The sequence below is a fragment of the Idiotropiscis lumnitzeri genome, chromosome 1 (genome assembly GCF_059441095.1).
Source record: "Idiotropiscis lumnitzeri isolate Australia: NSW breed Sydney's pygmy pipehorse chromosome 1, RoL_Ilum_1.0, whole genome shotgun sequence".
In the NCBI taxonomy this organism is placed as follows: Eukaryota; Metazoa; Chordata; class Actinopteri; order Syngnathiformes; family Syngnathidae; genus Idiotropiscis; species Idiotropiscis lumnitzeri.
Genome location: NC_142391.1, coordinates 6,515,081 through 6,542,803, shown reverse-complemented (window position 1 = coordinate 6,542,803; position 27,723 = coordinate 6,515,081). Strand labels below are relative to the sequence as shown.

The 27,723-nt window shown below is 41.8% G+C and overlaps 1 protein-coding gene across 1 annotated transcript in view; it reads right to left on the bottom strand.

Moving 5' to 3' along the window:
- The window catches only part of LOC148342997 (uncharacterized), an 85,677-nt gene that overhangs the window by 22,827 nt on the left and 35,127 nt on the right, over positions 1 to 27,723 (bottom strand). The window lies entirely within an intron of this gene.

Sequence of the window (27,723 nt, the reverse complement as noted above, 5' to 3'; positions counted from 1 at the left end):
CATTATTACAGTAAATGTCTGTCTGCCCTTTAGCAACAGCCCTCAGAAACCGTATTCCATGCCGTTTTTACATTTTGTCTAGACTATTGTGATACACTTTATCTCAGAGTCCTCCTTCAAACGTCTCCAGACGATCCAAAATACTGCCAACTGGAGCATGTAGGAGGGAGCACATAACTCCAATTCTGGCCTTCCTCCACATTTTAGAGTTATTTGAAAATTGTCTCTTTTGGTTTAAATCTTTAAATGGTCTTGCCCCACTTGACCTCTCTGAGGTTCTCCCCCTCTACGTACTCAACACAACTGTATATATAGAGCAGTTTAAGACAACCACCGCTGCACACAAAGTTCTGGGGATGGAATAAAAATAAATCATAAAACAAGCAATAAAAAAAAAAAATAATAAAGACAGCAAAAAAAACCAGTCAAACCAAAACCAAGTGTCATGCTGAGTCAAAAGCCAAAGAATAAAAATGAAGTTTAAAACAGGTATGAATAAAAAAAAAAAAACATATCCAAGAATGCCACAAATTCTGAAGGAGACGGTCCCACAACCCAGTTATGAAATCAGGTTTTACAAGATTACAAGTGGTGCTCAGTTTACAAAAGAGATCAGTTCCTATGAATTTATATGTCGGAATGCTACAACTTTATTCTCTTAGTTGTAAGACAACAACAATGACAACCTTATTCTTGTTACACTTTGATTTTATAGTTGTAATAGACCAATGTTATTTATTACTGTGTAAAAATATAATAATAAAATATATAATAAATATTTGTAAAATGACGTTTTTTATTTATGTAACAAGAGCTGTATTTTCAGAATATTTCATCTTTATTTTAAACATTTACAGCGATCCATGTTAATCAACAAATTTACTCTCACAATATTTGGACAATTTTGCCATAAAAATATCATGCTCTTCTGCGTCACTTAGGAAAATGTATTGGCCATAAAGATAAAATGTTTCAAGCTGCTTTAAGCCGTAGTATTTGAAAAAAAGTTACTTTTATGTGTGCGCGTCTGGGGGCCCCAGTGTAGGGCCACAGGGGCAGGAATGCAAAGGCTGCGCCGGGGGGGGGGGGTCTCTTCGGTGCTAATGGATTAACGGGCCGGCCTGGCATGCTAATGAAGATTGTCGGTGATGTAATGAGCTTCTAATTAGGTCACCTCTGAGCTTGACCCTCTTGTAATGAACGAGGGGGACTGAGGAGAAGAAAAAGAAGGAGAGGAAGAAGAAGAGGAGGAAGGGGGCCGCGGGGCCGGTGATAGCAGCCTGACCTGCAGGTGTGAACCGGCCCGGGCTGTAAACATGGGTGGACATTCCTGGCATTCCCAACTCAGCATCCCCTCCCACAACTCCTCCTCCTCATCTAGCCAGGAACTTGTCTTTACCGAGTGTTGGATGCATGCACGGACTAGCATGACATCACATGCACTTCCGGCTGCGCTACTTCTAAATAAATCTTACACGCCTTTTGACCAAGGCAGAGTGATTACAAAAACACGGTAAATGACTTAAATGCTGATTTTTTAGGGGGGGACTTCTTCACTTGGTCTATTATTTGATTGCGTGAAGATTTGGACGAAAACAGCTTGAGGTAAATTTTTTGGAAGGAAGACCGAACACAGGCAGTATATTTACATTTCAAGAGTTAAGTTGTTGAAAAATAAACATGCGGAAAAGCAGACATACTCACTCCTCGGTCTTGTCTCAGTTTTGACACCACCAAGTCTTGGTCTGGACTTATTCTCAACTACTTAAAGCAAGGGTGGGCAAACTTTTTGATCAGCGGGCCTTTGCTGGGACATCCTAGTGCAGGGAGGAACGGAACTACTAACCCCAAAGAAGAAGGAAGTGAACGTTGTCTTTATCAATCTTTGCTACTAGTAGCCTAGACTCATTACGCCCTCCATAAAGGGTCTGCTCTTAATGAGGAGTCTTTTACAGGGGGGCCTCCAGGGAATAATCAGACTACAGTAGGAAGTCGTCTGTCTAGATAGCTTGCCCCCCCGTCTCAGCGGTGGTCCCGAATGCAGCACCTACACTCCCGCTTCCATATCGCTGATCCACTTTACATTCTGTCTTTGTCTACTGTCCCACTTACTAAAGTACAGAAAAAATTATACTGTATATAAACGCAGGACAAAAGTCAGCTCGAGTGGCCACTGTCAGGCCCTCTCACGGGCCTTTAATTAATTGCCTCCTTCCTTGCCCACCACCCCCCGCCCGAGCCGGCTGCAGACGTTTTACGAGACCCAGGCACTGGACCCACCGGCTGCCGGCCCTTTTTCTTCAATCTCTTCCCAATCATCTCTCTCGCTCGCTCTCTGCGTCTCCCAAGGCACTGAATGTCATGCGAATATGCAGGATGTGTAGCGGCAGATGGAGGACAGGATAGAGACGTGATAAGGCTGCGATGCTTACAAGTCACAAGCTGTTCCTGTCATATGTACAGTATCGAAATTGCACAAGTCAGAATTGTAACAAAAAGGTATTCGTGTAATTGTTGGACTGTACAAATGGCTGCTTCAAACTACAAATATTTTGGGTTAATTCTTATATTTCATTTGGACTTTATTCTCGAAAAAAATATACAGTATAAAATCAGGGACCCAACTTTATTCTTATGTATAAACTTAATTCCCGTCGTCATATGAATTATACCCGCAAAATTAAACACTTATTATCTGAATATTTCAACTTCATGCTTGTAAAATAACTTATGAGGAGTGGCTCACTGCATGAGACAGATCCAGTGGGCCTTCAGTGAAGTCCTACTTAGTCCGACTTGAATAAATCCCCTTCTTATAACCGTCATTTATGACACCACGGCTGGACAAATAATATACAGAAACACACTTACACAGTACTGAGTGAGTGTTGGACAACCTAGCTTCTCTTGAAAGGTCCGTCTTGAAAATGGCCTCGCAAGTGTATCTGCAATTAAATCCACGCTTTTCCCTCCTTCGGCCATTGTGGTTTAAAAAAGCAAAAATATATTTTAGATTCTCAAACGGTCGCCAGTTACGATTTCCGGGCGTGTTGATTCCGCATAGCGTGAATATCCAATCACAACATGTGTTCATCACCTTCAACGTAAGGCCAGCGAGAAGGCCTTACTGTCATCAATTCGTGATCTGATTGGCTATCACAACTGTCTATCAACAGTAAAAGCCCCCTTCAGACACAGAACAAATGCGATTGTACCTGAACGCCTCGGACGAATAGTGCAGGCTACTGGTATTATGAAATCTGTCTGGCAACACGAGCTAGCTGAAATCTGATTGGCTAAAAACTCCAACCTAAAAATTCAACACTAGGATATACGTGGAGAATATGATCATAATTTCTTGATTATATTAGGCCAGCAGAGAAGGCCTTGACCGCCCACCACTGGACAGATGAAACCCTAAAATAAGCCAATTTCACCACGGCAAGAAATATGCTGTAGAATCTCGATCTAACTCTTGATCATGTCATTACGAAACAGCGTTTTAAATGTCTCTAAAAGCAAAATGTCTCCTTGAAAGGTAAATATGATTGAGAAGCATTTCGTTGCTGTGCAAGACAACGGCAACGGTGCATTTACTTGCCGGCTAAAACAGATAATGAAGATTCATGTAAAGTGTTGCTTTTACTGATTAAAAGCATATTTGTCAGCGTCGTGTCGGACGGCCCGAGAAAGATTATCCCCGAAGCATGTGTTTACCGTTGAGGTCAAAGAGCGCGCCATGTTTACATGGGTGGTTTTGGGACAGACATGTTTACCAGTGGAAATACCGCCGGAGGCAAGTGGGACTTTAATCTAATTACTTTTTGTTCCCCCTTCTCTCGCTGTCTCCTCACTCAGCCGATTCAAAACAACTGCTGCCCAAACGTAAGTGAGCAGATGTCACTTCCTGCCCCCAGTCATTCCAGAGCATTGGGTCCAATTAGTACGGAGATATCGTACCGTATCACACACCGTGCCTAAAGTAGACGCTACTGTTCACACGCGGACATGAAAAAAAAAAATCCAACTTGTGAGACTATTTGAATTCTTTTGTTAACCAAAACAGCACCACACACAGAGGAAACACCACAACAGAGTGTGGCGTCTTGTTGTAGCGTTCCAGTGGACAAATTATTCAAAGTTCAATTATTCAACACAAGGATCTGACATGTTGTTGCTCCACAGTGTTGTTTGCATCCATGTTTGTATTCTCGGGGGACCTTACGCCTTGTTAGTGGGTATTTTAAACTCCAGTTTTATTAGTTTACACCAGACTGGTTGTTGCTCCGGGAGGTTTTGTATTTTTTTGTTAGGTTAGCTTTGTGCCTTCTTAGTTCAGGTGCAAATCCAATTAGATGTAAATTTCAATTTGAAGGGGAATTAATGAGAAGATTGACATGTGGCCACTCCACAACGTTGTGTACGTCCATGTTTATGCTTTTGAACCTTAGTCATTTTAAACGGCAGTTTACTTGCCATAAAACACATAAAATGAAGGGTATTGTTTTAGAGGAGTCGACTAATTCGTGGTCGCTCCACAATGTTGTGTATATTCACTTTACATAAGCTAGGACATGTGGTCTTTTTTTGACAGATTTTCGCAGTAATTTTTTTTTTTTTACATTTCTAAGATCAGGGTTGAAATTTGCAAAACAGCAAGTACATTTCTCAAAAGAGATCATGAGTTCCCCTGTGGAGGCCCCATTTATGCGACATCAGACCTGTGCGAGGTAACAAATTGACATGTAGCTGACGTCGTCCAGAATTCCATCCACACCTGTGTGAGAAAAATTGTAATGCCAGCTTAACCGGACATATTATTTTTGGTTAACCCCCAAAATGTAAATAGATTAAGGCCTCGCCCTATCTGCAGTTGAGTAACACGTATATTGAGGGATGTTGCCGAGCAGCTGCGCCATGTAACGTTGTCTCCACTGGAGCCTTTCAGTTCTTGGCAACACATCCAAAGAGAAGGGAGATGGTGAAACTCAACGATAACTGCGAGCAAAAACAAAATCCTTTCTGCTTTCACTTCGGCGTGGCGCGATAATCAGGACGGGTGTCAGATCAGACGACTCGCCTGGACCGACACATTCCAGACGGAAGGTTTTTTTGGGGGGGGGGGTGCTTTTTGTGAAATTCAAGTTAGCGTCTTTGGAGGTGGGAGGTGGAAGGTCGGGTCTAAAGGTGGCAGCCTTGGCTCGGGGTACGGAGACTGTTACCGGTGCGGTGCATGGACAGGACATGGGGGAGATCTCGCATCCTATTGGGGTTTTTCTTTGACAGGACAAACATTGAAGATGGTAACTTGAAACATAGTATTTCAGTTCCACACCAATCAAAGAGCAGCACATATCCAAATCAGATAAAAATCCATGTTTGGGAACGGCCCTTCCAGGACCCAGACCTAAACCCAATGGAAACTCACATGACAGAGTTGAAGCGCTCATGTAATGACAAAATATTCCACACATGGTCCTTAACTCCAAATACCGGTGATAGATACTCCACAGATCAAACTTTGGTGTAGCAGGCCCTCAATCTCCGCTTGGATAAAAAATAATATGGACAAAATGTAACAGATGAGCTTAAATCTTTCTCAGTCATTCTAAAAGTTAGTGTGACACTTTGCTGCAGGCGGCCCTCAGTCTCCTCTCGGGTAAATTTTGAAGACATTAGAAAAATATAAACACACATGCTAAGCCTATAAGTCTGGATGCCGACACATTATACTTCATAAGCTCTTCTTTACTACAGCGTGCCCTCAGTGTCCTCTTGGATAAAATTATGCAAATCACAAAAAAAAAAATAAGAAAGCTAGCTTTAATTTCTCTGGATATTACTCTCTTTCAGGACGACACTTTAGAAGTGGGCAACTTGAAGGATGGAAAGAAAGACCATCCTAGCTTTCATTAAGGTTGCGATGCATTTAACTTTAGAAGCAGCATTATGCACGGCACTTCTTATACTTCAGTCAGTGGATAGTCATTTTTAAAATAGCATTTTCGGAAAATCATATTTTTGTTGAGCTTTTACGACACAAAACTTACTATGAAGTTTTTGTTGATTCAATTTTGCACACAAGACTCACAGACATAAAACTAATACCAATAAAAAAAAAAAACTAAGAAAAACTGACACTAATTAAAACTAAAAAAATAAATAATAATTTTTCTAGAAATGAGAACAAAAATAACCCACACCTGTTCGCATTCTTGCCTTTCTTGACACATCGAAAATAAGAATTGTGTCAAAGTGTGAATGGAGCAGCTGCATTTATGGGCGTGTCGTAGACTTCATGGGGGTGTGCCGTGATAATTTATTTCACTTTCATGAGGAGGCTGAACGGGTGCACGTGATATCCCATTAAAGCAATATGAGTTTTATTTTCTCACCATTTGACACCACCCTTGCATCATTTTGCTATGCCTTCACTTCCTCTTCCCTCGCCACTTGGGAGACACCTTCGCCATGACTCACAGAGATACTGTCGGTGCGCTATCATAAAGAAGACTGAGGCACACTCTTTGTTGTTGACAGAATAGCGGTGATTATCATGCCTTCACTTCAGCCAAGCTGCAGCCTTCGCACACTCCTTAACTTGTTTACTGCCATTGACGGCTAAAGACGTCAATGATCCACTTTTCTTCTTTTTTTTTTTACTCAGCTTACTTGGTTAAAAGAGACCATTCTCTCCTCTTTAGTGCGTTTTTCGCTTTGACTATTCAACACCGTATTGTATCAAAGTGCCCTGTGTCCGTTCATCTCGTTTGTTCGAGCCTCAGTGAGAGACAGCTCCCGGTGGGTTAGGCAGGAGCAGTCGAGACGCCCTTCCAGAGTAAACATGTAATCATCGCGGAGGACAGCTATCATTAGACGTGGGATAGGAAGAGAGACAAGCTTGGCAGATGCGCGTCAGAAAGAGAGAGAAAAGTGCTCTTGAAATGTGTTAATAAAAGTCTGCTTGTGTTTGATTTAAAGTGGACGTAAATGACATGTGTTAGCAATCATCTCGATGTCAAAAAGCTTTAGCTAGGCAGCCACTTTTAAGATGATGTCACAGAATTCTGCTAGGAAGTTTGGAGAAGGAATCTCTTAAACTTGAAGACGAAAAGCAGGGAAAATTCAATCTTGAATATCAAGGAACAATGTCCATGAAATGAGCGGACCCCACAACCCCCATTTTCTTTTTTGTACAAACCATGAAAAACAGCTGATAAAAATTCAATATAGGTTTTCCACAAAAATACGCAAGGGGGAGTGTGATTTTAAGATGTAATATCACCAATCACCACTAGATGGCAGACATCTCAGTTGGGCGTTTATGGGTCCTGTACTGCACTATATTACGAGGGTAGGCCTATTTTTTTTTTTTTGTGGCTTTGGAATGATGTACAGGTCAAACATAGTAAGTACCTCAATAATATTAAATATGTGAGTGACTTTTTTTTTTTTTTAGAAAAAATGTACTAGATGAATTATTGCAATTTGGTTTCTTGGTGTCATGACCCGTGTCGGTCATCGCAGGGTTTTTGTTGTTGTTTTCGCGTCTCGCATGCCTTTTGTTGTTGTTTTGGTTTCTGTCAGCTGAGTAGGGGCGTTTCCTCTCAGCACTCGTTCCCCACCAGCCACGCACCTGTTCCCCGTTAGCCTCACACACCTGATGACCATCTGCTCCCCTAATTACTGGACTATATGAACACCTCACTCCAACAACTCATTGTCGGTGCATTGCTCCGTTTGGACTGTCACGACCGCTCCCTGATCTCGTTCACGCTCCCTCTCTTGTCCCTAGTTTTTGTCACTGTCTTTGTTCCTCGTTTTTTTGTTCTGTTTAGTCACGTTTAGTTCGACTTTGTTATTTTGCACCCTGCCACGTTTGTTTGTCCTAGTACCTTGTTTGCCGTTTGGTTTTGTTTTGTTAAATAAATTCCCTTTAAGTTACCCTTATCCCTGCTTCCTCGCATTTTGGGTCCACCCCCTCCTCGCCGACCGGCAATCCCTGACACTTGGTTTTGTGCTACCCTTGAATGTTATTTTTTTTATATATACAATTACACTGAAAATAAATGCTTAAAACCATCTGTTGTTGGCTTTGTGGATTTTTTTAGATATGCAATCAAAAATGTATTATCAAAAATGAAAGCACGCATTTTGCATGTATTCTATCCATATTTAAAATAGTACTTTTGTCATGCGCGTGGTTAGGAGTCTGTGGTCCTATGTGGCTCCTTAGTAGCATTGATGAAAAATTTGCCTATCCCTGATCGATTTGTTTGCTTCATTCCAATTTGTCCTGCACTCGCCTCTATACAAAACTTAGGGACAGCTAGAGTGAACAATTACACCAAATTCTTGAGATTTAGGACTTTGTCAGTGTCATGAAGAAAAACTGTGTGATGTGACATCATTTTAAAAAACTTTTACAACCATAGCTGTCGGACAAGGAGATGATTATCTATGGGTCCTTTTTTAAAGATACCTTTCACAAGACGGCGTGGGAGGCTCCCCCTAAAATCCTTTTCTTTAATCCAACTTCCATGGAGAAATGTGCTCCTGGATGTTTTTTTTTCCCCCCATCGCCATTAAAATTGCATTTGTCACTGTTAAACGCCAAACACATTGCTATCTGTTTTCCTTTGCATCAACCTGACTCACGTTGAAAGCAGCCAAGCCTTTTTCTTTTTTGCCTTTTATGTAAAAGTTGTCCTCTAATTTGCTCTCGTCTCAGACAATCTTGAAAGGGGGGCGGGACTCAGTGCTGACATCACGCCATTTAGGCAAATTAAACACACACATGCACGCACGCACACACACAGGGAAACAACTGAGGCTATTCTCCATTACAGACGTTTCCAAACTTTATAAGCTACGCAACCCCCTTCAACGTCCTAACATCTCACGGCAAACAAAGCCTTTTAAAAGCCAATTACACAAGAAAGATAAAGAAGACAAAAAGTTCAAAAAGCCCCTTTTTAGTCAAAAATCATGAAACCTGATCAAAATGAAAAAAAAAAAAAAACATCTAACAAAGCCTGACGTCGCCAACGATCACTTAAACATGGTCAAAACTAATTAAAATATATGCTTAAAATTACCCTCAAATGTCCTAAAAGCGTTTGGCGCACCTTCTCTCCCCTGGATACAGTCTCAAAAATTGAAAATAAAAAAGCCATGCAAACATGAGCAAAATAAAATCAAAACTGCTCAACCGAGTTGGCAGCACACGCCCTAAAAAATTATAAACCCGACAAAAACCTTTAAAGCCAATAATCATGTGAATAGGATTAATACAGGTGAAAAACTGAAAAAAAAAAACTGACGGAGTTGATGCATCACCACCCATAAAAAAGAAAAGATAATGCAGATTTCTAGCCCAATTTTTTTTTTGCGTTGTAAAGGTTATAGGCCACATTCATGGTGGAAAAAGTTTTGGAAAGTTTTTTCTTAGTCTCATTTATTTATTTTTTATTTTTTTTACATTACATAAACCTGTAGGGGTGTGGAAACCTTTTATATCTACTGTATGAAGAGCCTTTGTTTTTTTTTGCATTTTTACTTTGCAGTACTTCTAAAAAACAAAAAAAAAACGTTTTCATGTTTATCGGGTATAAACGAGCTTTGTTTTCAACTTCTTGAAGGGTGTTTTCAGGGCGAAAGCGATGCGCCAAGCACCAACTTGCTCCCGTTGCCTAGCGACACCTATGACTCACCCAATGCCCACTGAAGGAAGGCTGTCGCCATTGATGTAGGTAGCGTGTAATTTTGACGCATTATTCCAAAACGTGCACATCTTCCAGTCATTACAAATCTATTACATGACATTTCGCAATCAAGTAATCAGACTACAGTTACTTTGCAAACACCACGAGAACTAAGCGGAATATATTTACTTCAACTTGTCGGTGACATCAGTATTTCAAAGAGTGGTACCTTTCCCCAACATAGATAGTTTCAGCACATCGCCTCCAGGTTGCAGCAGTGAGAAAGAATGAACTAGACTTAAATAAACAGCACATACTCCTCAACTTTATTCCTAACACCATAGTACTCACTAAAGGCACTCAAAAAATAACTACGTTCAAGAAGACGTAAGAAAGGGAAACTGTGGTATTCACAGCTTGAACATAGTGAGGCCTTGTGGGAGACTTCTCATTCTCGACTGAGGGGGGTGACATCATGTACTGTAAGTGCTGTGTCATGTTTTCAGTGACGGCTCACGTGTCCAATAGGCAATGGAGGAAGGAGAGCGATTCACATTTTCAAACTGGAAATATATTCACGATTTTTACTTTGGGTCAGCTTAAAACAAAAGCACACTTTGTGCTGTTGGTAGTGTTATTTAGCTTCAATAACCATGGGACAAAAAAAACGAGGCAAAGGGTGATTTCAAGCTAAAGGAGAAAGTCAAAAAAAGATTGTGAGACTGCAGGAGGTTCTCAAATTTAATTGCTATATTTAAACAATGTACGTATGTCAAATATTGAGGTTTGTAATTAGTTAAATATGTCATGTAAAAAAAAAGACTAACTTTATTTGATGTTTTATTTAAAAATGTATGCGTGTTAAAAGCTCTTATTTTTAAATTTTTGTATAAAAAAAAACCAAACAAAAAAAAACAAGTATCCCAGTTTGGTGGAATGTGGAAACGACAAAAACATTAATTATTTTTAAATAAAATAAGGTGAAAAAAAAGTTGTTGTTGTCTGTATTTTATTTTTTATTAATAAAAACGTACTTGTTTTCTTAAATGCCACGGTTAAAACACACTTTCAATTGTCATTTTTACATGAGTGCCAAAACGGCTGAAAGTAACTATTAAAGTAATTTGTAATCTAACTCAATTGATCTATCAAGAAAATTTTTTTTAAGGTAACCTTTGGCCAAACTGGCATTCGATAAAAGGTTGTCATTCCGCACTGAACTTGTTTTGAGTGTACAGTAGAATGGAAGGTGGGGAGCAAAACAAGTGCCGATGTCATGCTTTGACATGTTTACCGTTTTGAAGGTAGAGGCTGACCTGTCGCTGTTTGAAAAAAATGCCTTCATTTTCTAAAAAATAGGACTTAATTCTCAACATAAAGTAGTAAAAAAAAAACACTGGCTCACTTTTTTTAAAAATTATAAATCATAATTTACAGTAGTAGTAGTAGCCTATTTGTAGTTGACGCATTGTAAATTTGCCTAAAAATAGAAAATAGAACATTGGCGCCAAGAAACTAGATTAAACGCTTTCTATGTCTGGGACTAACTAATTTTAGCCTGGGTTGTTAGTGGGAGTAATAAGAGTCTTCGCTGTAAGCGTATGAACACACACACTTTGTGCGCATTTTTTTTTTTTTTTCAAATAATTTATTTTTAAATGCAATGTTGTAAGATGAGTTTGAAATAAAATGAATTGTTTTGGGGGTAATGTATTGTGAAATATTTGTTAATAAATGTCTCAGTCATGCGTTATGCTTTTCTCCCGCATATAGCTGTATCTAACTGTACGACCCAAGTTTGAGAATCATCATAGCTGTAAAAAAATGAAAAGCTTGTTGCTGAGTCTTGTATATTTGTAGATGTTTGGTTGTAAACTACTCGGGGGGGTTTCCAGTTACCCAATTTCCTGAACGGGAACAAATAAATAAATACACGCTTTTGGTTGGCGAAATTCTCCCAGCCTTTCTTATCCCGCTTGGGCGCGCATACACTCCTTTTAGCCACGGACGCGCTCAAGCATCTTGGCTCACCTCTCTGCTGTCGGCGTAATGGCAGAAAGGACGATAAAGAGCCGGGGATAGCTGGTCCTTTATCTGCTCTGCTGAAAGTCAGCCATTGACACCATGCACTTTAGAGGATGTGTCACTCAGTATGTGGACCCCCCCCCCTCCGCCTCGGAGCGTCACTGACAGAGATGCTTGACTTCTCCGAAATAGTAGAAAACATTTGACAGATGGGAAAAAGATGTTTGGTGAGGAAAAAGACCTGAGAAAAGAACCAAAAATCAGAGGAAAAGCTTTAATTAGATGTGACCAGGTGATCCTGCACAGTTGTGGAAGTTTCCCAGAGGTTCTGGACCAAAAAGTGGTCCTTAGTAGCAAATTCACTAATTATAATTTCATTGCAGGTCGGTGCAAAATGGCCAAAAATCAAAATTAAGAGCAATTTTTTGTCATTCATAAGTTTAGGTGTCAGGTTCACTTCTGAACCACGTGGCCCAAAAAGGGCACCAGGAGCAACAACAATTCGAAATGTCTTCACTGGTTGCAACCTTAAAAAAAAAAAAATTAAAATATTAAAATGAAAATAAGCATTTTTTTTTTGTCAGCGGTGTGTTCAGGGACTGCGACAGCTGTGGAAAATATGGGTGTTGACGCGTTAACAAATTCTCTAAAAAGTGATTCTACAACACGTTCAGAAATGAAATATTGCCAGAAAATCACTAAACTCCTCAATGGAAATGTCAATATATTTTTTGATATTTCTGGGGTGGAGCAAGGGGTCTTGGTGTGGGGTGTCAAAGGTTTCCCTGACCAACTGTGCCCCAAAATTTCTATTCAAAAAGTTTTCTCGGCAAAAATCATGAGGATTTTGCCTTCTCGCCTTTACTGAAGAATTCCTAGACCTGTTGAAATTTTAAATTAGGCCTCAGGTGACTGGTGGAGCTTGGATTTCTTTCTTGGTGGTTCCATGGGGGGACTGGGGGAGAACAATGATCTCACAGGGGGTCCACAAAACCCAAAAGAATCTTCAGAAAACGTTGATCAACATTCATTCTATGTTCCCGACGGGAAAAAACTTTTGAAAAAATTGGCAAATACCCAAAAGTGGACTGGCACCTTTTGTGTCGAAGCATATTTCAGGTGGGGGCACTGCCCTTGTGACCCATCCCACCCCCGTAGCTCCGCCACTTCCTCTGGTGTGGATGTGGAAGGTTTCCTGGACTTCCTGGACCCCAAAGGTTTGACTTCAAATCAGCAAAGAATTCTTAAAACCCGTTCCTTCAGCTGAGTCCATGGTCCCCTGGTGAGGCTGGGCAAGGTTTCCTGGACTTCAGGCTAAGAAGGGGTGAGAAAATTTAAAAAGGGCTAAAACTGACAAAAAAGAAGTCAGAAAAAAAACACCTCGTGGGGTTTAGCCTTGCGGATACATCCAAGGTTCCTGGGATGGGTCTGGGTTTTCCAGACCTCTTGGCCTAACAGCAGCAACTTAAAAAATTTGGACATGTTCGGACCTGACTAAATGGTTGAAAATCCTCCTCCTTTTGTAAGACCAGGTTGTCATTTAGATCCCCAAAAAATATTCTCCTGCTTCACCGGACGAGGTTAAAGGATCTTATGTCTGTTTCCAGTATTAGAGCTTTTTGCGTTCTGGTAGAATAGAATCTAAATTGCATTTAATTGAGATAATCCCTACGATTCCCACAGCTGCCCCTCAACCGAGCGTCTGTAAGTGACAAGAAGTAGCGAGCGTGAATTCCTGGCTGACAGGGATGTGAGTGAAATCAGGAGGGCAGCGCTTATCTGCTGCGTCCAACCGGACTCACTTCAAACTGACAATGACTCCCCATCTGCGCTCCTTATGCGTCCAGAGAGCTGCTGCTTTTTTGTCCGCATTGTATAGTCCGTTTCATTCTTTCAATGACACTTGGTGCACCGATGGCAACGTAAAAAAAAAATAATAAAAAAATGGTCAATCCTGTTTATACTGGCAGACAAAAGGCGGCTAAACTGGCGTAAGGTGGTTTACGCTTTGCAATTTTGATTGCTGACAAGCGAGGTTTTGTCATCTTAGCAACGATAGCCAACGAGAAGCAATCTCATTGTAAACATCGTGGAACTCTTGGCTGAAGGACGGCGGGACAATGGAGCAGCGGGCGGGATTGGGTATGGCAAGGGGCCTCCCTGCAGTTCTCGACAGCGGTAATGACGGCCAAAGTGCCAACAGCAGGTGTCTTCCATTCAAGGCAGGCCAGGTTAATAAAGTTTACCCCGAGCACCTCATACCACGCGCACCACTACCACACATGCACACCTCGAGTCAATAAACAAGTGCTTAATCACACACAAAGCTAATTTCTCCTTTGGCCTCCTGTGAGGGGTTCAAGTCTTGTCTCAGAGAAACAGCCCCTTCACGCCAATTCGTATTTGAGAGTTAGCGCCATTTTCGGAAGATACTGGTACCACCATGTGGTCCAGGAAAATTTCCAGATAAGCGACCCCGTTCGGGCCAATCTTCCACACCCCAAGCCCGGGGTCCTGGACTCCTCACAAAAATGTCAGTTTTTGTCTTGATCTGTCGCAAAAATCACAATTTTGTCAATGAGCACTGCTTCAGCTCTTCTGTTTCTGTGTACGCGGATGCCGAAAATTGTAGCCTGGCCACTCGAAACACAGATCAAGTGGTGCGGTTCCATTAGAAGAGACACATGTGGTGACTTTCAAAATAAAATGGCAGACCACAGTTACTCACGATCTTAAGAGCTTTGCCATGTCAATCCAGATGTGGGAAGAGTTGTGCAGGCATGTGTGAGGGCTGGTTGGAACAAATTTCGGAGTGTGTTTGCCCCTTTTAAGGATGTTGTTAGACCATTTTACCATTGAACCTTGGGAACGTAAATGTTTTTTGTTTTTTTTAGGCCTTAACAAAGGAAGAATGTGCAATCCAAGAAATGTCTCTATGAGGTACATCGGTCTCAAGCAGGGGTGGGCAAACTTTTTGATTGGAGAGCCACAATGGGTTCTAATGAAATGAAAATGAACAAAAGCAGTACAACAAAATATCTGTCTTTGACATGCCACAGTATTAAGAAAATAAAACATTAACAAGGTTTATTCATTTAATTTTTTTCAAGTTTGGCGGGCCGGTTGAAAACGTTTAACGGGCCGCATGTGGCCCCCGGGCCGTTGTTTGCCCATGCCTGGTCTAGAGCATAGGTCTCAAACTTTGGTTTTTGAGAGTCGGTATCAAGTAGGTTTTCGATTTTTCGATTGATTCAAATGATCCGCTCATCAGCAAGAAGCAGAAGCCTGGTAACGATCCTGACCATTTGAATCATGTGTGTTGGAGGAGCAAAACATCTCAAACTCCCTCGAGGACCTATGGGCTAGAGATTGTACCTTGACACTCAGAAGTGGACCGCGATTAACTTTAAAAAAGGGGCAAACCATTTTCCCAAATTTTCTCCCAATGGGTTAAGAACAATGGGTGGGCAAACTACGGCCCGGGGGCCACATGCGGCCCATTAAACGTTTTAATCCGGCCCGCCGAACTTGGAAAAAAATTTTTAAATGAATAAACCTTGTTATAGCCTTCTGAAGCACGGAACAACTGCACTGAACCAGTTTGCTGAACATCTTCGCCATGGCACTTTTCATTGAGGATACGGGCTTCTTTTCAAAGGTGGACGCCTCAGAGACTTGTATCGTACTGACGTTTACAATAGAATGACATCAACGTTGTATGTGACAGATTGCCATAACAACGAGCATGGCCAATGTGCTGCTGAGTCTTAAAATAAGATATGACAGCCTCCACATCAGAGGACTATCTGGAGATTTTCCCATAACCACACCATGAAACTCCCTGTTGTTCAAAGTTCCGATGCGAAAGGCAGGCGGCGGCTTGAAGTCGACGGATTGAAGTGGTTGAGGAGGTCAGGGCCGTTGCACATGCTAAGCCGACTCACGTTCATGTGGCAGCAAAGTTCACGTCCCGTCCAGCCCTGCAATTATCTCGATATTTCCTTAACCTTGACCAAGAATTTTGGTGGCCAAACCCATATCTGTGTGTGTGTGTGTGTGTCTCTGTGGACAGCAAATATTGATGAAGTCTACTTTTTACATCTTAATAGTGGATTTTTGTGGATGGTTCAATATGTGTCGGAGAGTTTGTGAACTTCTGCAATGGAAATGTTTCAAAATGGATTCGTCAGTGCCAAGTAGTGGTGATAACATTGAGGGAGGATGGCATGTACGCCATATGGACAAGCCTGTGAATGATGTCATTGATCCATGTCATTTTCTTCTCAGGAGATTGAATTAACGGGAGTGTTTTGGTTGTCTCGGAACATGATTGGTCCCTCATCTGAGCAGGCTTCATCAGTTTGTCGGATTGTTAGGACTAGCCAATATGGACAAATCCTATACTCTGGAAATGTATGCGAGCTAAAAAGGTTCAAGTAAGTTTGTGTGTTTTTGGCGGGTAGTTTAGATTTAGTCTTAGTCTTTTGGACAAAAATGCTAATTCGTTTTCGTCACGTTCAGTCATTCCTATTCGTGATAGTTTTAGTCTAGTTTTAGTCGACGAAAACGCAAAAAAAATGTTTTAGTCTCGTTTTCGTAAATTTATTTGACGAAAACTCAAAAAGATTTTAATCTCGTTTTTGTCGACAAAAAGGCAAAATGTGGAGGCTGTCATATCTTATTTTAAGACTCAGCAGCACATTGGCCATGCTCGTTGTTATGGCAATCTGTCACATACAACGTTGATGTCATTCTATTGTAAACGTCAGTTGCAGCTGAAGGTGTCCCATATGTTGTTTAGGTCACTGTTGACATCCACGCTCCAGATGCAAGTCTCTGAGGCGTCCACCTTTAAAAAGAAGCCCGTATCCTCAATGGAAAGTGCCATGGCGAAGATGTTCAGCAAACTGGTTCAGTGCAGTTGTTCCGTGCTTCAAAAGGCCATAACAAGGTTTATTCATTAAATTTTTTTTTCAAGTTCGGCGGGCCGGATTAAAACGTTTAATGGGCCGCATGTGGCCCCCGGGCCGTAGTTTGCCCACCCATTGTTCTTGACCCATTCTGAGAAAATTTGGTAAAATGGTTTGTCCCTTTTTTAAACTTAGTTGCGGTCTACTTCTGACTGTCAAGGTACAATCTCTAGCCCATAGGTCTCAGACTCTGGTCCTCGAGGGAGTTTTAGACGTTTCGCTCCTCCAACACACCTGATTCAAATGATCATGATTGTTGCCAGGCTTCTGCTTCTTGCTGATGAGCTGATCATTTGAATCAATCAAAAAAATGGAAAACCCGCATGATACCGACTCTCGAAAACTGAAGTTCGAGACCTAAGCTCTCGACCAGGCGTGGGCAAACTACGGCCCGGGGGCCACATGCGGCCCGTTAAACGTTTTCATCCGGCCCACCGAACTTGAAAAAAATTAAATGAATAAACCTTGTTCAAGTTTGGCGGGCCGGATTAAAACGTTTAACGGGCCACATGTGGCCCCCGGGCCGTAGTTTGGCCACACCTGCTCTAAGGGTCCAATTTTCATTCTAAGCGCAACTTCAGCGCAACTTTGCACATGGGTGAAATTATCTTCCTTTTGGAAGTTTGCTCAAATTTGCAATGGTAGAACTGGGCGCTTGTCCGTCGTGAGCATTCGTGGGAAAGAAGATATCTTTTCCCATCCTCATTTGCGCTAAAATGAGAACGTTGGAAACACAGTACGGACGAGTGTGAAAGGGTGATTTATGGTAAATATTCAGTTTGTAGGGTATGACCAAAGTATTTTCCAGGCTACAAAACGACCGGAAACAAGGGTACAGTATGAGTCCGTCTACAACCATGTGCCCCATAGGGACGTTTTTTTTTAACTGCGCTTTGTACATTTTCAAAAGTTTAGCTAAGTAGTTTCAGAATACTAGCCCCAGTGACAAGGCATTGTGCCCCTAAAGGCTGAACTTTTTGTTCCGTTCCCTTGATAGGAGCTGAGGATATTGAGGCCTAATGGGAACAATATGGCTGGTAATGAGAGACATGATGGAGGAGTTGACATGGATTACCAGCATTCCTCTTGATGGGTTTTATGGAAGAGGGAGTGGGAAAAGAGAGAAAAGAATAGAGCTCCCTGGTTTATTTGATTTGAGGGGTTGTGGTCGTCCAGATGCAGGTTTCATCAGAGCTAAATATTTCCACCCTGCGAAAGAAAAAAAAGCCAGAAAGCAAACACAAGCCAGATTGTGGACGATTTGGGGTATTTGTTTACATGATGGTCTGCGTGTGTGCGTGAGTGCGCGCGTGCGCGCGTCTGTGTGTGTGTGTGTGTGTGTGTGTGGTATCCCTTGTAAATAAATACCAATCCAAGCCACAATGCATGTCATAGCAGGTGCTTCTGGAACAATTGCGCAACACTACGGTTAAAGATTTATTTTTTTACATGGCGACAAAGAAAGGTCAATGCCGATCAATACGCTCGCTAACCACAAACCACATTTTCGACTTAGCTCTTTGAGAGGGGAATTTAGCAAGCTTTCATGCTACTATTTCACAAAGCTGCCACTTCCACTGTCAAGTGTTTAGAGATGGTTTGGAAATCCATCACCATTTATTTCCTGAAATACTTCAGAGGGAAAAGCTAAAAAAAAGCAAATGTGCGGTTTGTCAAGCCGTTTAATGTGTTTATCAATGAAAAGCCACAAAAAGTCCAATGTTGCCAAATAAATAAACAGAAAGAACAGCACTACTAATAGAAAACCATTTCATTGTTGAGCCAAAACCTCTGAGGTTGTAGAATTGGAAAATCTAGTTATTTCTGTTTGAAAATAGATTTCTGGCTTCAGTATACTTTGGTGTGTGCTCAGCTCGCAAGCTGGAACAATAGACAGCTAGCTAAATACCGAGCTTACTTTAGTAAGAATTAGCAAAATTGTGTATGGATGCCAAGTTTTGGTGTGTTGTTATACATACAGCTGCCACCATTTACAATTCCCCTGGTTAATCCCAAATAAAGTTCAGATGTTCTAGTAAAATTTCCCGACTGATTTTTTATTTCTTTGCTTTCTAGCAAAAAACGGAAGGTTGTGCCTTCAATTCGGCACCATCCACTTCCCTTGATTAAGGCCCTTGTTCCAGATGAATTTATGACTAACATACCTTCTGGAAAAAAGGCCGAAAAGTTCAACCTTTGTTTAAACCAATTTTTTGATTGGCGGGCCACAATGGGTTCTAAAATTTGACAGAGGGGCCGGACCAGGAGCAGATGCATGGAGTGTTTTGGTTACCTCACCTCATTGGAGAAAAAAAATACATTTAACTTTAAATGAAAATGAACAAAAGCATTACAAAATGTATTTGACACACCACAGTATTTAGAGAATAAAACATGAACAAGGTTTATTAATTAAATTTTTTTCAAGTTTGGCGGGCCGGATTAAAATGCTTAACGGGCCGCATGTGGCCCTCGGGCCGTAGTTTGCCCACGCCTGCTCTAGAGCATAGGTCTTGTAGTCCGTTTTTTAAGAGTCGGTATAATGCAGGTTTTCGATTTTTCGATTGAGCAAGAAGCAGAAGCCTGGCAACGATCCTGATCATTTGAATCAGGTGTGTTGGAGGAGCGAAACATTTAAAACTCCCTCGAGGACCAGAGTTTGAGACCTATTTTTTCAAGTTCGGCGGGCCGGATTAAAACGTATAACGTGCCGCATGTGGCCCTCGGGCCCTAGTTTGCCCACGCCTGGTTTAAACAGACCATAACACAATTTTTTACATGCGTTTGTGGGATTTCAAACGTGTTTTTTTTTCTTTGTAAGACAAGGATTCCATTGTACCAACCTCCCCCTTAGCCCAAACAAACTGTTTGTAGAGACTAAGACTGGTATCGCAATCCCTAAACCTAAAACCAACTCGAACCTAACTCTAACCCCTAAACCGAACCCTTAATTACACCCTAACCTGAAACCTTTAGCCTTACCCACTTAGAAAGAATGTTGCATCTGTAGCGTTCCTAACGAGAAAACCACCTGCATATCTAACCCGAACCCTCCTTCAAGAATGATTACATTTATAAACTTCGGTAAATACTTAGATACTCAGTAAGAACCTTGTCCTAATAGCTGGCATGTTTTCCCAAGCTCATCACCTTCATCGTTTAGCCTGCCCTTTTCTTCCATTGCCCCCCCCCTCTCCTTCCTTGTTCTTCCTGCCCCACGGAGGCCGAGCCAGAGCACCTGCAAATGCTCACTTTGAAAGATGTTGCCGGCTCAAGAATGTGTGCCGTAAACACACGAGAGTTCTATTTATAATAAATCAGGTTTATGGGCCTCTGATGGAGGTGATATCAGTGAAATTTATGCCGAGAGACCTCGCCGTCCCGAGTGGAACAGCTGCGAGATAGCACTACAAAACGCCCCCCCCACTTCCCGCCCCCACCACCACCACCAACACACCCGCTGACCACCCCCCAATCTTCTCATCCTCTATCCCATGGGTTTTGTCAATTAAACTAACATGCACGCCCCTAAATGTGATTTCCCCCCCCCAGTTAATATTCATGCCCTTAAGGAACTTAACTCAGGCAAGAGTCCGAGAAGTGTTCTAAAACTCTGCCTTGTCCCTTATTTTTATCTATTTATTTATTTAATTATTTATTTAAATTTTTGTTTTAAATTTTTATTTTTATTTTATTTGTTTTGTTTTGTTATATTTTTTTAATTTGTGTTATAATTACCTGCTAATTTACATTAGATATGGAAAGCGCTTTGTTACAGCTCCAGCTGCTGTGAAATGCGCCAAATAAATAAAGTTGTATTGTATTCTATTGTATAAGAGTACTGTTACAACCGAATAATTTGACTCAAGTAAAAGTAAAAACGAGTCTGCAAAAGAGTTACTTGAGGAAGAGTATTCTGTATTGTGTGACAAAATGATCGTCAAGCTCTGGCCCGCAGACCCCAGTGTGAGAACCACAGATCTGGTTGACCGCGTCCCGGCCACCTCCGCTCCATCAGAGCCCAGACACAGTGCCCCGTATGTGGTGGTGCATGTGGTGTCTGGATGGGTACTGACCAGACTGAAATAGAGTGTGGGTAGGGTGGAGGTAGTCGTGCGTGGGGGTGTGCGTGTGTGTGGGTGTGTGTGTGTGTGTGTGTCTGTGGTTGTTGGTGTGTGCAGTGGTGTCACAATCTGATACAACTGGAGTATCTCGGCGTGATCAACATGTCCGTTGTTGTTCCCCCCGATGTTTTGTTCACACTGATCTGATAGCAAGTAAACACATACCGCAGATAATAATTTCCCACCGAGAACTAGAGCGGGCTAACTGCATTTTCATCATTTTGCAGGAGAGTGAGTTAAAATTTTATGACTGCAGTAACACCAGACAGATTTATATCTTGATTTATATGATTACATCTGGATATTTATTTTCACAGAAATGGAGTTTTGCCTCAGATTTTAGTTCATTCCAAACATCCATCAAGTCTATCAACACATGATGAAATATGATAAATCGCAATCACTTCAAATAACATAAAGATGCATGGCACCCAAGCAAAAGCATTGCCTGCTACTACTTACGATGTTCTGAGGATTCTATTCATTCAATTTCATCACACTAGTACCGATCTATCAGTGGCGGGCGGTCAAGGCCTTCTCTGCTGGTCTAACATAACGAAGAAATCGTGATCATATTCTTCACGTTGATGTCATATTAAGTCATAGTGTTGAATTTTTAGGTTAGTTTTTATCCAATCAAAATTCAGATATCTTGTGTTGCCGGGCAGATTTCATGATACTAGTAGCACGCACTATTCATCCGAGGTCTTCAGATACAATCGTGCGGGAGTCTGTTTTGTATCTCAAGGGGGCTTTTAGACAGTCGCAATAGCCAATCAAATCACGAGTTGATGACAGTGAGACCTCTCGCTGGCCTTACGCTGAAAGTGAAAAACTTGTGATTGGATACTCACTTGTGAGGGGGCAGCGCTATGCGGAATCAACACACTCGGAAGTCGTAACTGGCGACCGTTCGAAAATCAGAACTATATTCTTGACCACAATGGCCAAAGGAGGGAAAAGAGTGGATTTAATTGCAGAAACACTTGCGAGGCCATTTTCAAAACGGACCTTTCAAGAGAAGCTAGGTCGTCCAATAGAAATGCACGGCCCGCCACTGCCATCTATATCAGTCCCAAAGTTATTATTAAGGTATTGTCAATACATGGCTCAACTTGTCTCATCCACCAGTAGGGTCCATAAACCCGACATTCCTAGTAAGTCACATTAACGATCTTCCCAATGGTTTTCTCACACTAATGGTATACGGACACACGGTCGAATTTAGGCGATGATGTCACGGACGTGCATACATTGAACGGTTTCACCTTACAACCCCCACCTCTCCTAAACCCAACCGTCCCTGCCCCCGATTCCCGTCATTCTACGATGAAAGGTGACCACCCGCTGTTATTTGGTTTTCAGCAGATGCAGCCAATATTAACAACGGCTGCTCTGCGCTGCGCTCTTCCTCCCGAGCGGCTTAAAAGCACCGCAGAGTCAAGCATAATGGAGCCCCGAAAATAAAGTGCGTAAACAGCCAAATGGCTGCCGGCTGATGTCATGTTTGTTCTGTGGAAGGGGTCAGGCAGCTTCTGTACGTGTTTGTGTTTGTTGTCCTTTTAGTCAGCCATCGCCATCGGAACTATCAGATGAGATTTCAGTTGGATTGTTATCGGGCGCCTGCAGAGCTTGTTGGTGAGCTGATCGTTTTGATCAGGTGTGTTGGAGGAGGGAAACATCTAAAACATGCAGAATAGTGGTTCTCAGTGACCGGAGTTTGACAACTGTGCCCAAAACCTAACCTGAGCAGCGTTAACAGCTGAGGTAGGCCTTCCATCAGACTCCGTCACAGACAGACGGCCAGTTTGCTGACGTTTGAGGACTGACGGAGCAATTTTGAAAAATGAAAGACTGATGAATGACAGAAGGGGGGTTTCATCCGTCAGCGTAACCATCCTTTTTTTTAACTTTCGTTTTTTGGGCCATCGGACTTCTAACGGACTAAATGATGATTACAATTTGGTTCGTCAATGACGGAACGATGAATGAGGGATCAGCAAAATGTTGTTTTTTTAAATTTTCACGTTAGTGGGATTTCTGTTACGCATAAACCCCATTCACGAAAAAATAAAAAATCTAATATGTCCTGCCGCCAAATTTTGTTTCGCTTAGTCACATTACTTGTGTGCAACTACATTTACTACGGATTACTCGGTTTCTCATCAGCACTGTGAAATTCTTAACAATTTCAACATCTCAGTGAGCATCATATCCCGTCACGCTTGATCATCCCGGCCCACCGTTTAGTTTTATGACCATTGATTTTTGTCCACCGTGGCTTGAAACGGGGCGACCAAAAAGTGTCAAATTAGTTTAATAACCCGAGATGCTCACTATAATCTGAATATATTCACCTAACCATTACACTAACCATAATGAAAACTTGTAAATTTAAACTTAATACCAAAACCCTCTTGATACTAATCACAATCCAGTTCCTTCATCCTAACCCATCTCAAATAATCCCAAATCATAACCACTAATCCTAACATGCAACCACAAAATCTAAACCACACCTTCAAATTTGGGCTGTCAATATTAAAGCGTTAACTCTGGAGATTAATCTAAAAAAAAATGTACTCAGTCAAATTGCAAATATTTTAACTCAGTCAACTCGGTTTGATTTACTTCAAAAATAAGTTGCATACTTCCCAAATATTGTAGAGTACGAGGTGTACATCTTTAGCACATCATCTCAGAACAAAACACTTTGCCCAGGTTACCACTGGGCCTTGCAAGACAAAACTGCTGGAGGGTGCTGCTTGGAGGCAATTTTGAGAAATATTTCCAAGAAAAAGGGCTGTCAAGATGTCTCCGTTTAGACCAAGAATCAAAGAAAGCTATTCGAACAGTCTTTGAATGAAATAAACTTCATTTTTGGTGATTTTGTATTAATTCCAAGATATTATTCAAGTAAATATCTGTTACAAGCTTCACAAAAAATAGTACTTATAAAATGTGATTCATCACAATTAATCATGGATTTTGTTTTGGTGATTAATTAGTTACAAAAAATTAATCACTTGACAGCACTACTTTAAACGTAAAGAAAACATTTTCATACTGGGAAATTTTATAGCTTGCTAAGTGGAGAATATTTGATAATATTTGGGACCTCCTGAGCGGCGTTCCATGGAGTGCTTGGAGAGAAATCTGGCCTGAATTCCAGAAATGTTTTGTTGGTGGAGGCAATGTTAACACTGTAAATTTATCTATGCGCATAAAATGCACTCAATTCTCTTTTTACAATTTCTAAACACAGCTGCTCACAAAGACAGATGGAAATGAGGATAAACCGGTGGGTTGCTCTGGTTTCCCTGTTCTTCTCTGCTCCGATTCCCCCGCTGATCATAAGGATCCTTGTGGGTGTGGCACAAGGTACTTGAGGGGAAACAGGCAGAGCGGGGAAACAGATTTTGGCAGCTTGACCCAATGCCAACCGACGGCATGTTTGAACCGTCGCCATGGTGAAGTGGAGGTGTCTCGGAGGGCCTCCTCTGGATGGAAAATTTGGGTTACACCAAGAAAAATAAATAAATAAACCACAAAACCATATTTTGCTCTCCCGGATAAACTAAACATTCCCCACAGAAACAATTAAAAGTGAGCAAAAGCAAAAGTACAACAATAAAGAAGTAAATGTTTATCTTGTGATTTTTGACATGGGCAAGATGTACATTCAATATGTTAACACAAACAAGTGAGTAATTTTCTCCCAAAATGATTAAATAACACCAGATCCTGAATAAACACACTAACGATCACTTCGGCTTATTTTTTACACGTTTGTCGGAGAGGAATATCCATTGTTAGTGGTACCATTTGCCCCGCTTAATCCGGCCAGAAGCTGAGAGTTTTTGCTTGTGAGCAGGAAAACACACAATCAGCATTAAAGCCCTTTTTTCGGAATTGTTTGCTTATTTATTCGTTTCGCTGTTAGCGGAAAATTTGTGTCATGTCACAACTGGATCCCCTCGGGGTCGCACCGGCAAGCAGGGAGAAATGTGGCTCCAGTTAGCCAGATCTGTTTCCAGTCCAATCCGCCCCCCCCCCCCCTCCTCCCCCCTTACCTCCGACCCAAACCGACCAAACCCCCCGTCACCCTCCACCGCACCCGTTCCCCCAGCTGCCCGACATTTTGCACAATGGATGAATTTGGGAGTACAGGTATCATGACTCAGCGTTTTTTCCAAGCATCCCAATAGTTAGCCAAAATCAGCTAAAGCAGGTGTGGGCAAACTACGGCCCAGGGGCCACATGTGGCCCGTTAAACGTTTTAATCCGGCCCGCTGAACTTGAAAACAATTAAATGAATAAAACTTGTTCATGTTTTATTTTCTAAATACTGTGGCGTGTCAAATACATATATTTTGTTGGAATGCTATTGTTCCCTTTCATTTGAAATTATATGTATTTTTTTTCTCCGATGAGGTGAGGGTACCAAAACACTCCATCCATCTGGTCCTGGTCCGGCCCCTCTGTCAAATTTTAGAACCCATTGTGGCCCACCAATCAAAAAGTTTGCCTTTCTCCGTTATTATTGTAGTTAGGTAGCTCCACAAAAATGATTAAGTACTCTTTGTGTCCGTCTTTGAAATGTAGTATCACAACAGGCCTGTGAACTTCTCAGCTTCGCCAGGTTACTCTGACCGTGGCGTCAACGCCAACCGTTCCGACGAGGGCAATTTCATGCCCCTCGCCTGCTGGTTCTGCTCTTCAAAGTGCTCCATTTGTCATGATTCCGTCCAGGGTGGAACCCGGCGGCACAAACTACTTAAGCATTTTTCCATGCGTAAAGCAGAGCGACACGTCAAAGCTGCGAACAATCCCTAAAACCTGGGTGACAGCATTCCTGGATCTCTGAAGGGTGAGCTAATCAGGCGTCCGCTGCCAAAACCCCAGGAAACGGCCCGCGGGGAATGAAATCCCAGAATGCGCCTTGAAGTATTACGTCAGGAGTGAGTAATTGCTTTTACACCTTGTTGTCCTCCTAGTTTATTTCTGGTGAGGAAGAGGAGATTGTACTGAGCAGACGCACAGAATTTAGAATAAAGGATGAAGCTTATGCTTTATGTCAAGATTCTCCAGATTGCATCCAGTTGTTTAGATACTTCGCTAGCCTGTGTGCTAACATGGTGAACCTACATGCTAACACTGATAACCTCTGTTCTAACTTTATTAGAATACGTACTCACATGTTGAGCCTGACGGCTAATTTTGCTAGCCAACGTGCTTCGCTAGCCACTCTGCTCATGTGCTGCGCATTAACTTTACTAGCCTCCATGCTAACAAGGTTTACTTATATGCTAGCTTGACAAGAATATAGTCAAACGCCATTTGTGTCCGTGCTAACATGGCAATCCTGCGTGGCGACTAACTTTGCCAAACTGTGCTAACTTTACTAGCCTCATGTCTTAAATATGAACACTAACTCCACTAGCCACATGTTTGCGTTTGCTAACTTTGAGAGCTACTTTCATCAGAGCCAGTGCTAACAGGGTACGCCTGCTGCATGCTAACTTTAGCAACCTTTGTCGTACAAAGCGCGTTGATTATGCTAGGCTGTTTGCTAACATGGAGAACCCCTGTGGCATTAACCTCATTCGCTTGCCTCCACGTTACCTTCACTTCCCTCCAAGCTAATATGGAGAGACTCCCTGCTAACTTCAAAAGTTATAGGCCGTCACCAGGCATTTTAGCTTAGTCTCCTTTCAAACACACTCCCCCTCCTCACTCCCCCTTTGCCCACACAAGGGATGTTAGCATATTCCAACTGCTTGGAATTCCTGGCCCGCCGTCCCGCGAGCGCACACTGCGTTTTAAAACTTGTTGGACCCTTTCAAGTTTTTATTTGAAAGTATGTAATTGCATTCTTGGCAAAATAACAGGTCTCTGGAGTGATTTACTCACCGTATTAAATGTCACGGTTGAAAAAAAATACAGTACTGTCGACACTCGGAGAGTGTTTAAGAGTGGCGTTGATAATCCACTAAATGCCGCAACAGCTCCGGGGGGCAATTGAAATGTTATACACGAGTGGTGTGTTCAGAATTATAATCGATGTTCTGACTGCCGTGTAAAAATGTTGTGTTGATGTATCACTTTGCAGTTGTGGATTTACTGAGTCAAGGCTTTTTTACGTCTTTCTATTCCAGGGTTAGTTAAGGTTGTCAAGTGGTCCCATGATTCAGCCATTTATCCAGTTTGTGTGTTTTCTTTGTGTATTCCGACTCCCACCCACATTCACAACACAATTCATGTCCGGTTAATTGAAGACCTGAATTATCGATAGATGTGAGTGTGAAAACTTGTTTGTCTGTAGATGTCCTGCGACTGTCCAGTCAAGGGTGTACTGCAGTGGATCAAAATCAGACGCTGAGGATTTTTGGCCTAAGTGGGCATAAGTAGAAAAGTTGACTTAAATTTTGATGACGATTGAGCGCAGTTTTCAGATATTATAAGCATGATGCGTTCTGAGATCTAGACTGTCGTAATTGTAGTTATTGTCTCCAGTTCTTTTGCTGATTTCAGAACAAGACATGGACTGGGTACAATCGATTTTGCAGATGAAAACGGAGCGTTCCAAGAGTAGATACTTATTTACTGATTGCTACAAAGTAAACTGATACTATTGAAAATACAATCTGGTTTCATTTGCCTAATCAAAAAATCCTTCTCTGCCGGCCTAAAATAATCAAGAAATCATCATCATATTCTTCACATTGATGTCATATTATATCCTAGTGTTGTATTTTTAGGTGAGAGTTTTTATCCAATCAGAATTCAGCTAGCTCGTGTTGCCAGGCAGATTTTACGATACCTGTAGCACGCACTATTCGTCCGAGGCCTTCAGATACAATCATGCAGGCGTGTATTCTGTCAAAGCCAATAAGCTTT